The sequence below is a fragment of the Buteo buteo genome, chromosome 27 (assembly GCF_964188355.1).
Source record: "Buteo buteo chromosome 27, bButBut1.hap1.1, whole genome shotgun sequence".
NCBI lineage: Eukaryota > Metazoa > Chordata > Aves > Accipitriformes > Accipitridae > Buteo > Buteo buteo.
The window spans coordinates 14,260,301-14,271,189 of NC_134197.1; the positions used below are offsets into that span (position 1 = coordinate 14,260,301).

General features: G+C 50.3%; 1 pseudogene; it reads left to right on the top strand.

The window, feature by feature from the left end:
* LOC142045126 (uncharacterized) overlaps window positions 1–1,036 on the top strand; it is a 37,038-nt pseudogene extending 36,002 nt beyond the window's left edge.
* Window positions 1,037–10,889: the final 9,853 nt, after the last annotated feature.

Genomic DNA, 10,889 nt, shown 5'->3' on the forward strand with positions numbered 1-10,889 from the left:
TTACCTCTTCCCTATCTTCTTTTTGATCGTCTCCTGGTCACTTTTTATGCTGCATTTTGACCTATAATGTGGGCTTTAGCATGCTCTCTGGCAGTTCCACAGCACAGTCCCTTGCTCGTCTGAAGCAGTAACTCCTCATCTCCCCTTTCCCAAGGGGCACCTCTGTGGTGGTGGGGAAGGAGTGGGGTGGGAATCCTTTCCTCCTTATGTGGGTGTTTCAGAGAGCTGTGACCACTCACCCTATGATGTGCCCATCCCTTGCTTTGGACGAAGGACAGCATCTGGCATGACATTACACACAATGGGTTTTTTTGGAGAGTGGGGTTTGTTTTTTATGGCACACTTTTTCTTTCCTGAGAGTGGAAGGATGTAGATCCTCAACACCTGTAACTTGTTTTCCAGGTCATACCCACAGGCATATGAAAGTTGTCTGTTTCTGTGTGAGCAAATGCACATCACAGATTTATCCTACAATGAGAAAGAAGAACTTGCCTTGGGCAGCTTCCCTCTAGAGTCTGTGGTGGGTCTGCTGGGATGAGTGTTCTTAACACATCAGGAAGAACATTTTTTTCTGCTTTCATTATGCAAGAAACATGTAAAGCTAAAGTGAAAAGAACAATGTCCTACACAAAAAAAAATAATATTGAAGGTATATGCTGAAATGTGTTTCTTTCTTGTAGCCCCTCTTTGTGGCAACTGGGGAAATAAAAGACAAACAACATTGCATGGCTGAACGGGAAAATGACAACTGGACATCATCCACGGATTTTGTGCTGCTGGGAATACCTGATGTCCCCATACTCCAGAACCTGTTCTTCTCTTGCTTATGATCTATTCAGTCACCATGGTTGGGAACATCCTCATTGTTGTGCTAGTGGTGGCAGACCAGCATGTCCACACCCCCATGTACTTCTTCCTGGGCAATCTGTCCTCCTTAGAGACCTGCTACAGCTCCAACATCCTGCCACGGTTGCTGGCCAGCTTCTTGACTGGGGACAAGACCATCTCTGCACATGGCTGCATGGCTGACTGTTGAGGATTTCTTGGCTGGGCAAAGGCATGTGAGCAATCCAGCCGTTATGTGGGAACAAAGCATAAGTTTACAAAATACTGGAGCAGACAAGGATGCTGTGTCCTTGTACGCTGGGAAAAAGGAAGATAAGAAGAGCCTGACAAACAACACCTGGATGCTGAAGAATGAGATAAGTAACTGCTGGACGCCTCATGAGGAAGCTTGCACAGCCAATAGAGAATAAGATAGTGTCGCGTGAAACGGGGTATTGTACCAATTAGAGTATTGTATAAGGCGCATGGACAAGTCAGTCTTGTATAAATGTTAAGACGTCTGAACAGTAAACGAGCAAGATGTTAACTCATACTGAGTGTGATTCTTGACTACGGCCGTTCTTCCTGACATTTGGCGCCCGAACAGGGACCCTCAAATCTGTTAGGCCGAGAACAGACAGAGGGCTTCTCAAATCTGCTCATAAGACTGGGCGGAGCAGACGGAGATGGGAGGAGTGGAGCAGGAAGGCATCTGCGAGAATTTGGGCATAGAGCTGGATCCAAAGCTGCGTGCACCAGTTTGGATCTGCACCGGTAAGACCGCTTTTATTTATTATGGATTGTGAAGGGGCACTCACACTGTTATCGGAAAATTCTCGCAAAGCGAGAGGCCAGTGTGAGCACACGGAAGCTCCAAGAGCTCTGTTATTGGGGAAAAGAGAGAGGATGTTTTAAGACTCCTGAGACTATGTTCAGTGCCACAGAGTGGTGTGAACTGGGAGATAAGTTGTGGGACGAGACGATTAAGGGGAGTCGTACCGCAAAAGCTTTCGGACAGACTTGGCGAGAAGTAATGAATCACCTTCTACAAATGATAGCAGAAAAAAAAATGGCCAAGGCTGCCTCCGCAATGTTGGGCACTGAGACTACTACTCCTGCGTCCACACGTATTTTTGACTCGGAAACCACGAAAACCACTAGAGGGGTTGTTGCCCCTATGAAAGTGTCAGCTACTGAGCTTTTAAATAATTCACCTGGCCACCCAGAAACAGGACAGTGTGGTCCTAAACAAGGGAGTGCCGATTGCCGCCCGAGGGAATCTCAGCCCCTGTCAGTATTGGTAATAGACACTAAGCCTTCCTCCCCGGAGGATGAGGGAAGCCCGGGAAAAGATCAAGAACCGCCGCACTCCCCCCCTCCCCCCCCCCCCCTTTCCGCCCCCCCCTCCACCGCCTTGCAGTGGTCCGTGTCAGCCGGCCATGCAGCGGCCACCGCCAGCCGCGGCCGCGGCCGGCCCCCGGGCAGAACCATCTGCGCCCCCACCACCATCCTTTAATCCATCCCGCCTCTCGGAAACAGAGACAGTGAAACCAACTGCACCCGCAATAGACACGGAGCCGCCTGCAGTAGCCTCTGCAGGCAAGAGGGAGAGGCATTGGAGGGGAGTAATAAAAGATGCCATTATAGAAGGGACTATGCTCCAAGCATTCCCAGTTATTGCATTAAATGGACAGAAAACATGGGAAGCGTTTGACTGGAAGGTCATTGAAAAATTAAAGAATGCTGTGAGTCAGTACGGAATCAAATCTGCGTTAGCTCACCAAATACTGCAATTCATTTTTTCTGCTGATACGCTGATACCTCAAGATATTAAACAGATAGCATGGTTAGTTTTAGAGCCCTCCGAAATGCTAGTGTTTTTCCAACAGTGGGAGACGCTCTGTGATTGGGAACAAGCAACACCACGACAACAAACAGATCCCTTATGGGGAGTAACCACACAGATGCTGATGGGTACTGGACCCTTCGCATCAGGGAACGCTCAGTTACAATGTATCACTGAGGTTCATCACCTATCACAGATCTTGGCATATCAAGCTTTTCTTACCATACCAGACAATCAGGTGAAACAGGAGCATAAAGAACCTTTCGCACAGTTTATTAATAGACTGCATAGGACAATCTATGACCACCCTGACATGAACGAGGACATGAGAGAAAACATGCAGCTCCACAAGGAGCTACAAAGAAGCTCAACGCCAGTAAGACACCCTTGGTCAAGTGTTTTAACTGTGGCAAAAGTGGACACATTAAAAGCAAATGTACAGCTTCTGCTGAGAAAGATGACAATACCACTAAGAATACAGGAAGAAGGGAAACTTTACACCGAGCACGAAGGCCCCTCGCGCGATGACACAAATGCAAGGAGCTTGGGCTGCCAGCCCTCAGGCAGCCTCACAACCACCAGATCTGCCACTGCAGAGAGCTCCGGAGTGGACATGGAAACCGCAGTAGACATTCAACATAAAGGGACCATTGGGGTTTGGGCTTAGTGCATTTGTGATGGGACGATCTTCAACAGCTCTAAAAGGAATCCTGGTAGTCCCAGGGCTTATTAATGCAGATTATTGTGGGACTGTGAAAATTATGATTCATGTTTTAATCCCTCCTGTTTCTATTCCTAAAGGTACCAGAATAGCACAATTAGTTCCATTCAGGTCGTGTGTTCCAAACCCAGGTGAAGTACAACGTGGAGATGGTAGATTTGGCTCCACAGGGAAACCACAGGTATACCTTGCCATGGACATAACAAAAGGTAAACCAGAAAAGGTAGTGCAATTGGAAGGGCCTGACGGAGTTCTCGTCAAGAAACTGATGACAATCAATACAGGAGCTGATGTTACGATTATTTCACAATATATTTGGCCTCCATCATGGCCATTGATCAATCCAAATTTTGACATTGCAGGGATAGGGGGCACACAAGCCACCTTAGTAAGTCAGCTACCAATTACATTTGTGTTCCCCTACGGTGAACACGTTACAACACGTCCATATGTCATGACTACCCCAACTGAATTGTTTGGCCTCATAGACCATGATTTATTGAGCCAAATGAAGGCAATGTTAGTGACCCATCCTTTTTAGGAGCAGTCACTGAGGGGCAGCCAATCCTGAAAATTAGCTGGAAAACAGATGAGCCTGTTGGGATTGATCAGTAGCCGCTAAATTCTGAAAAGCTGCTAAAAAATACAAAAGTTAGTTGAGGACCAATTGAGAGCGGGACATGTTGTTCCTTCTACTAGTCCATGGAATACACCAATATTTACCATTCCTAAAAAAACCAACCAACCAAACAAACAAAAAAAAACCCCAAAAACCAAAAAACTGGGAAATGGAGACTGTTACATGATCTCAGAGCTGTGAATGCAGTGATGCACAGTATGGGAGCCCTGCAGCCAGGTTTGCCGTCTCCAGTTATGCTTCCAGAAGAATGGGATTTGTTAATTATAAATCTAAAGGACTGTTTTTTCACCACTCCCTTGCACCCAGATGACACTGAACGGTTCGCCTTTTCGATACCATCGATTAACAAGGCAGAGCCCTCTAAGAGATACCATTGGGTCGTGTTACCGCAAGGAATGTGCAATTCCCCCACTATGTGTCAGGTATATGTGGCCTGGGCATTAGAGCCTGTAAGAAAGCAGTTTCCTCAGTTACATTTTGCTGGCAGGAAGGAACTTGCCGCAGGATGAAATTTTGACTCAATTGCAGGACATCTCAAGCCATCGCAGAGTAATAATTACTCCTGAAAAGGTGCAAAAGTCAGCACCTTGGTAGTATTTGGGGTGGCACATAGATGCTAGCAATGTTAGAAATTTCAACAGTACATGATGTTCAGAAGCTTGTGGGAGATATCCAGTAGGCGTGGAATCTTTGCGGTATCACTAATGACTATATGGCCCCTCTGGTACAACTCTTGGGTACGAGCGCACGTGCAGATTGATACCTATCCTGCTGCCATGTGGGCCACGGTACAAACTGGAGAAAAGGCCTTACATATTGAATGACATCTTCACACTTCTTTTGCAGTGCTAGGTGTGCCTAAAGAAATTAAGACGGACAACGGCCCGGCCTATGGTTCTATACGATTTACTCGATTTTGTAATTTGTGGGGATTTCACCATGGTACAGGTATTCCACATCTTCCCACAGGACAGGCTATTGTCGAACTGGCCAAGCAGATCCTAAAGAGCATGCTGCAAAAACAAAAGGGGGGAACCCAGGGCTTACTCTCAGAGGAACGATTGGCCAAAGCCTTATTTGTGCTAAATTATCTTAGATTGACAGGTGATCACGAAGAACCACGAATGGTAGTGCATCATGCTCTTTTACAGGCAGAAAGGATGCAACAAAGTACAGGAATCATGGTAATGTATAAGGACCCGGAATCATCCCAGCGGCAACAGGCGTGGCACTGGTGGGTGCTGGAGCCACTGATCCGACAGATTCCAACTAATAGAGTATTATACCTCAGGGGACTATCAGACATTAAGTCCTTCAGAGACGATTTTGGTTAGGGCATTATAAGGACTTATCGACTCTAGAGGACTTAGAACAGCGTGCCTTATTGTATGTAGAATTTGCTTTAGGTAAAAAGGGTGTGCTAAGCATAATTTGATTAAGCATAGCGTGATTACAGGAAGACGGTGTGAGATAAATGTAAAGTCAGTTAAAGCCAAAATTGGGGGTAAGGTCTATTTCCATTAACAACCTGGGGACGAGGTTGATTATGTTTCCACCGGTGCAGGCCCACAACGGACTCTTGTTCGATTTGTACGATCGTCATCATCTGGAGTATCATAGATGATGTGACAACATGAATACCACCTCAGTCAAAACTAATGTATAGGTCATCTTCGTTAACATAACAGGTCAAGATTCTCTGTGCATTGCTACTGCATCGTAAAGCCCATGAACCAATAGACAACACGACTATGACTCGTGCAGCGCACCTGGCCAGCAAGCGCATGCGTCATAGATTGCAATTGAGGCGGACTTTTAGCACCTGCTGGCCACGTGTGCTAAAACCAGTTCCTCTGCAAATGTATAGATACCAGGATTTTCCGAAGAGCATCGGGCTGGTGTACGGTGAGGCCATCGTTGCCTCTGTGGGGACGCCCACGGGATGCTGGCACCTACCGATTGCTGGGCTGAATTCGCGGAGCAAGATGACACAAGAATGTATGGATGGTTTATCTTTCTCATAGTCCTCATGGTCTGGGTCATTAGGGGTAACGGGTTGGCTCAAAGAATTATGGGCATTATTGTAGTTATTGTGATTTTAGTTATTGTAATAATTCTACCTTGTTCAGCTTGTTAAGGAAAAATGGCATCCCAAATTATTAAGCAAGCTTGGATTGCTCAAAAACAAAAAGGGGCAATTGTTGAGGATTTCTCGGCTGGACAAAGGCATATGAGCAATCCAGCCGTTATGTGAGAACGAAGCATAAGTTTACGAAATGCTGGAGCAGACAAGGACACTGTGTTCTTGTACGCTGGGAAAAAAAAAAGAAAAGAATAGCCTGACAAACAACACCTGAATGCTGAAGAATGAGATAAGTGACTGCTGGACACCTCGTGAAGAAGCTTGCGCAGCGAATAGAGAATAAGATAGTGTCGCGTGAAATGGGGTATTGTACCAATTAGAGAATTGTATAAGGCACGTGCACAAGCACATAAGGTGCCAACTGTATAAAACGTTGCAGTAAATGGACTTCACTTGATCACGTTGGTCTGTGTGTGATGACCCCAGTAGATCCTCCAGAACACAAAAGCAATGGGGATCTGTGCATTCCCAAAGGCGGCACATCTCACGGTACTCGTTCTCAGCAGAGCCTCTTTCCGAAAAGGCAAACGTCCGGCTCCTTCTCCCACAAGGAAGGTGCCAGCCCTGAAAGCTCTTGCTGCTCTTCACTGTCCCCGTGCAGCCTATGCACAGGCACAACAGCATTGGGGATCTGTGCTTGCCCAGGATCGGTACACCTCACGGTGTTCGTTCTCGGTATAGCATTTTTCTGAAAAGGCAAACGTCCGGCTCCTTGTCCCACAAGGAAGGTGCCAGCCCTGAAAGCTCTTGCTGCTCTTCACTGTCCCCGTGCAGCCTATGCACAGGCACAACAGCATTGGGGATCTGTGCTTGCCCAGGATCGGTACACCTCTCGGTGTCCGTTCTCGGTATAGCATCTTTCTTAAAAGGCAAACGTCCGGCTCCTTGTCCCACAAGGAAGGTGCCAGCCCTGAAAGCTCGTGCTGCTCTTCACTGTCCCCGTGCAGCCTATGCACAGGCACAACAGCATTGTGGATCTGTGCTTGCCCAGGAACGGCACACGTCACGGTGTCCGTTCTCGGCATAGCATTTTTCTGAAAAGGCAAACGTCCGGCTCCTTGTCCCACAAGGAAGGTGCCAGCCCTGAAAGCTCTTGCTGCTCTTCACTGTCCCCGTGCAGCCTATGCACAGGCACAACAGCACTGGGGATCTGTGCTTGCCCAGGATCGGTACACCTCACGGTGTGTGATCTCAGCATAGCATTTTTCTGAAAAGGCAAACGTCCGGCTCCTTGTCCCACAAGGAAGGTGCCAGCCCTGAAAGCTCGTGCTGCTCTTCACTGGCCCCGTGCAGCCTATCCACAGGCACAACAGCATTGGGGATCTCTGCTTGCCCACAGGCGGCATATCTCACGGTGTTCGTTCTCGGCAGAGGCTCTTCTGAAAAGGCAAACGTCCGGCTCCTTGTCCCACAAGGAAGGTGCCAGCCCTGAAAGCTCTTGCTGCTCTTCACTGTCCCCGTGCAGCCTATGCACAGGCACAACAGCACTGGGGATCTGTGCCTGCCCAGGATCGGTACACCTCACGGTGTTCGTTGTCAGCAGAGCCTCTTTCCGAAAAGGCAAACGTCCGGCTCCTTGTCTCACAAGGAAGGTGCCAGCCCTGAAAGCTCGTGCTGCTCTTCACTGTCCCCGCGCAGCCTATGCACAGGCACAACAGCATTGGGGATCTGTGCTTGCCCAGGATCGGTACACCTCTCGGTGTCCGTTCTCGGCATAGCATTTTTCTGAAAAGGCAAACGTCCGGCTCCTTGTCCCACAAGGAAGGTGCTAGCCCTGAAAGATCTTGCTGCTCTTCACTGTCCCCGTGCAGCCTATGCACAGGCACAGCAGCATTGGGGATCTGTGCTTGCCCAGGATCGGTACACCTCACGGTGTTCGTTCTCGGCAGAGGCTCTTCCGAAAAGGCAAACGTCCGGCTCCTTGTCCCACACGGAAGGTGCCTCTCCTGAAAGTGCTTGCTGCTCTTCACTGTCCCCGTGCAGCCTATGCACAGGCAGAACAGCATTGGGGATCTGTGCTTGCCCAGGATCGGTACATCTCACGGTGTTCGTTCTCCGCAGAGCCTCCTTCCGAAAAGGCAAACGTCCGGCTCCTTGTGCCACAAGGAAGGTGCCAGCCCTGAAAGCTCGTGCTGCTCTTCACTGTCCCCGTGCAGCCTATGCACAGGCACAACAGCATTGGGGATCTGTGCTTGCCCAGGAACGGTACACCTCACGGTGTCCGTTCTCGGCATAGCATTTTTCTGAAAAGGCAAACGTCCGGCTCCTTGTCCCACAAGGAAGGTGCCAGCCCTGAAAGCTCGTGCTGCTCTTCACTGTCCCCGTGCAGCCTATGCACAGGCACAACAGCATACGGGATCTGTGCTTGCCCAGGATCGGTACACCTCACGGTGTTCGTTGTCAGCAGAGCCTCTTTCCGAAAAGGCAAACGTCCGGCTCCTTGTGCCACAAGGAAGGTGCCAGCCCTGAAAGCTCTTGCTGCTCTTCACTGTCCCCATGCAGCCTATGCACAGGCACAACAGCATTGGGGTTCTGTGCTTGCCCAGGATCGGTACACCTCTCGGTGTCCGTTCTCGGTATAGCATTTTTCTGAAAAGGCAAACGTCCGGCTCCTTGTCCCACAAGGAAGGTGCCAGCCCTGAAAGCTCGTGCTGCTCTTCACTGTCCCCGTGCAGCCTATGCACAGGCACAACAGCATTGGGGATCTGTGCTTGCCCAGGATCGGTACACCTCTCGGTGTCCGTTCTCGGCATAGCATTTTTCTGAAAAGGCAAACGTCCGGCTCCTTGTGCCACAAGGAAGGTGCCAGCCCCCAAAGCTCGTGCTGCTCTTCACTGTCCCTATTCAGCCTATGCACAGGCACAACAGCATTGGGGATCTGTGCTTGCCCAGGAACGGTACAACTCACGGTGTTCGTTCTCGGCAGAGGCTCTTCCGAAAAGGCAAACGTCCGGCTCCTTGTCCCACAAGGAAGGTGCCACTCCTGAAAGCTCTTGCTGCTCTTCACTGTCCCCGTGCAGCCTATGCACAGGCACAACAGCATTGGGGATCTGTGCTTGCCCAGGATCGGTACACCTCACGGTGTCCGTTCTCGGTATAGCATTTTTCTGAAAAGGCAAACGTCCGGCTCCTTGTCCCACAAGGAAGGTGCCAGCCCTGAAAGCTCGTGCTGCTCTTCACTGTCCCCGTGCAGCCTATGCACAGGCACAACAGCATTGGGGTTCTGTGCTTGCCCAGGATCGGTACACCTCACGGTGTTCGTTGTCAGCAGAGCCTCTTTCCGAAAAGGCAAACGTCCGGCTCCTTGTGCCACAAGGAAGGTGCCAGCCCTGAAAGCTCTTGCTGCTCTTCACTGTCCCCATGCAGCCTGTGCACAGGCACAACAGCATTGGGGTTCTGTGCTTGCCCAGGATCGGTACACCTCTCGGTGTCCGTTCTCGGTATAGCATTTTTCTGAAAAGGCAAACGTCCGGCTCCTTGTCCCACAAGGAAGGTGCCAGCCCTGAAAGCTCGTGCTGCTCTTCACTGTCCCCGTGCAGCCTATGCACAGGCACAACAGCATTGGGGATCTGTGCTTGCCCAGGATCGGTACACCTCTCGGTGTCCGTTCTCGGCATAGCATTTTTCTGAAAAGGCAAACGTCCGGCTCCTTGTGCCACAAGGAAGGTGCCAGCCCCCAAAGCTCGTGCTGCTCTTCACTGTCCCTATTCAGCCTATGCACAGGCACAACAGCATTGGGGATCTGTGCTTGCCCAGGAACGGTACAACTCACGGTGTTCGTTCTCGGCAGAGGCTCTTCCGAAAAGGCAAACGTCCGGCTCCTTGTGCCACAAGGAAGGTGCCAGCCCTGAAAGCTCGTGCTGCTCTTCACTGTCCCCGTGCAGCCTATGCACAGGCACAACAGCATTGGGGATCTGTGCTTGCCCAGGATCGGTACACCTCACGGTGTCCGTTCTCGGTATAGCATTTTTCTGAAAAGGCAAACGTCCGGCTCCTTGTCCCACAAGGAAGGTGCCAGCCCTGAAAGCTCGTGCTGCTCTTCACTGTCCCCGTGCAGCCTATGCACAGGCACAACAGCATTGGGGATCTGTGCTTGCCCAGGAACGGTACACCTCACGGTGTTCGTTCTCGGCAGAGGCTCTTCCGAAAAGGCAAACGTCCGGCTCCTTTTGCCACAATGAAGGTGCCAGCCCTGAAAGCTCGTGCTGCTATTCACTGTCCCCGTGCAGCCTATGCACAGGCACAACAGCATACGGGATCTATGCTTGCCCAGGATCGGTACACCTCACGGTGTTCCTTCTCGGCAGAGGCTCTTCCGAAAAGGCAAACGTCCGGCTCCTTGTCCCACAAGGAAGGTGCCAGCCCTGAAAGCTCGTGCTGCTCTTCACTGTCCCCGTGCAGCCTATGCACAGGCACAACAGCATTGGGGATCTGTGCTTGCCCAGGATCGGTACACCTCTCGGTGTCCGTTCTCGGTATAGCATTTTCCTGAAAAGTCAAACGTCCGGCTCCTTGTGCCACAATGAAGGTGCCAGCCCTGAAAGCTCGTGCTGCTCTTCACTGTCCCCGTGCAGCCTATGCACAGGCACAACAGCACTGGGGATCTGTGCTTGCCCAGGATCGGTACACCTCACGGTGTTCGTTCTCGGTATAGCATTTTTCTGAAAAGGCAAACGTCCGGCTCCTTGTGCCACAAGGAAGGTGCCAGCCCTGA